This window comes from Mchenga conophoros, linkage group LG8 (assembly GCF_057382185.1).
Source record: "Mchenga conophoros isolate Kocher_MC1m ecotype Shallow Benthic linkage group LG8, M_conophoros_male_GT1.1, whole genome shotgun sequence".
Lineage (NCBI taxonomy): Eukaryota > Metazoa > Chordata > Actinopteri > Cichliformes > Cichlidae > Mchenga > Mchenga conophoros.
In genome coordinates, this window is record NC_140533.1 from 14,872,899 (window position 1) to 14,875,735 (window position 2,837).

Consider the following 2,837-nt stretch of genomic DNA (forward strand, 5'->3'; position numbering starts at 1 on the left):
TAGTTGGGTAATTTGTGGTGGTGTGCCTTCTATCTGAGGATTATTGGTAAGGTTGGTTAACAGAGCTGTTGGAGATCTGAAAACAACATGATGATGCTTGATGACTTTAGTAGTGTTGATCTGATCTGATCAGATCAAAGGAGGAACTGTTGGGATTAAATAATTTGCAGTGCCTCAATAATGCTATGCTTTTTTTATTAGTAAGTGTTATAAAGTTATATAGTGGAGTATTAACTGGACACAGCCCTGAAAAATAATGGCATGAGACCATGTGTCCTTGGGGAGTAGAAAGCTGCAGACTCTCGCTCATACTTGCCTGGGAAAATGTAGATAAGAGAGCACCATTTCTAGTGGAAAGTTACTGAGACACAGTTGTTTAGACTAGAATGAGAGAGCTTCTGTAATAAAACTGTCAGGGGCACATCACCATTTTGAGATCCGCAGCAACGTGTAATGCAGGACGCATCTCCCTTCTAGAAGTAATAAAGTATTAAATGGTCTACTGAGCAGTGTTTTGTCTTCCATCGGATGCCTCTGAGGAATCAAAAGAACTCAGTGAAGTGTTGATATTTACAAAGCTCTTGTAAAAAGATTGGTTATTGCATTATTTTATACAATCATATGAAATAACTGGATTCACAAATAAAATAGAAAAATAAAACTTTAATTTCTGTTCGCAGACTTGAAGCCACATATTTTGCTGAGACATTGGCTTTACTCAGTTACTGACTTTTGTTTTCAGATGGATCTACTTTAAATTAAAAAATGGGGATTGCTGTTTCACGTTATCTTCTAGTTTAAGATCTAAACCAGGGCTGCCCAATCCCAGTCCTCAAGAGCTACTATCCTGCAGCTTTTAGATGCATCCCTACTCCAACACAGCTGAATCAAATGGTTTGATTACCTCTTCAGCATGCCATCATGTTTGGCAAAGGCCTGATAACAAGCCATTCATTTGATTCGGGTGTGTGGGAACAAGGATGCATCTAAAAGCTGCAGGATGGTAGCTCTCGAGGACCGGGATTGGGCACCCCTGATCTAAACAAACTCCATCTAAAAATAATTCATTTATGCGCCTTGCCTTAGAGTATTTGTTGCTGCATTTAGTTAATTCTAGTTGGGGTTTGTTTGGTAGTCTTTGTCTCTTGTTCATTGTATTTACTTTCACTTCCCTTGTCTAATTTTGTAGTATTAGTTACAGCTGAATTCCCCAAATATTTCCTCTTTCATCACTTCTAGTATTTATCTTGGTTTCCCCTTGTCTCATTCACTTGCTTTACTCCTGGTTTGTTTGTTTTTTTTGCTTTGTCTCCATTTGGGATTCAAAAGCAATAAAACCTTGCCTTTTATTTGCTGCCATTTCCTCCAACACTTTAGCACAGAGGGTATAAGCACTGTCAGCAGATGTGGAGAGACAGCTGGATTTGGACATGAACAGGTGCTCCTTGTATTCAGTTGAGTGGGATGAGTCTGTGGACTGAGGTTTTGACGTTACTGTCACTGAAAACCACCACCAAGGGAGTTGACATTTACAATGCAGTGAAGTGGTACTCTTTGGAAAAAAAGAAAAAAATCAACTTGGGATTTATTGAACATTGCAAAGCGAACCCAGACTTTCCTAAAGTACTGAAACAGATAAACATTTAAATGCCTTCATTGACGTGAACCTCAGTGGAAACATTTCTGCATAAAGCTCTCAGGTTGAATCTATGCAGTGCCACTGACAGAAACTGTGCAACTCATTAACATTAATAAAAGATGGTGGATTTATGAGCTCAGAAATCTGCACTGTTTGTTGTTAATTTGTTTTGATAAATTGTGGATTTAGAGAAGTTCAAGTCCTCCAAATATTTTGGATCACATGCTGTTGAAATTTATTTGATTATTTGAGTTTTACACATTTTCTGAAGTGTTGCTCAGGAGTACAATACAGCATAACTATGCTGTTTATTTTTTGTGCATGTTCTCCATATGTTCATGTTCATTTCCACCATTTTGAAGTACAATGAGTACAACATTCAGATATTTGTGAATGGCAGTTCTTACACACAATATGTGCTCTTGGTTAACATGTTTTTAGATAGATAGATAGATAGATAGATAGATAGATAGATAGATAGATAGATAGATAGATAGATAGATAGATAGATAGATAGATAGATATAGAAAATGAGCATTCACTTGCTTTTAGAAATTGGCTATATAAATAAATTTAGCTAAGTATGAGTAGCTCTCTAATGCTTTTTTGTGTAAAAGTAACTCACAGAACAAAAAAGGTTGGAGACCCCTGCTCTGTTAATTAACAATATAAATCCGTAATGTTGTGTTGATGGTTCTGAAAGATAAACTTGTAATGTTTAGAGTCCTAAGCTTTTAATCACAAAAAGAGAGAGAATATATAACTAGTTATGGATTCAACAATATGTTGTTTTTCTACACTGGATGATTAGTTATGTATGAAAAATGAAATGAATTTTATTCACATACTACATATAATGAATGATAATGATGAAGCAAAAACTTTATCTTTTATAAATATTACACATTTTACAATTTATTGAACAACGGCATTCACATTGTTATTGGCACTTTGCACATCTACAGCAGTTAAGCAGAGGTGGAAAGAGTACTAAAATATTTTACTCAAGTAAAAGTACTATTACTTTGTTGAAATTTTACTCAAGTACAAGTGAAATTACCTGTCTAAAAATTTACTCAAGTAAAATTAAAAAGTAGCTCATTTAAAATGTACTCAGAGTAAAAGTTACATAGTTACTTTTTTGTCAGCAGGAGGACAGCCTCTTCTGAGTAGTGCAAAAAAGACAATGGGATAAATC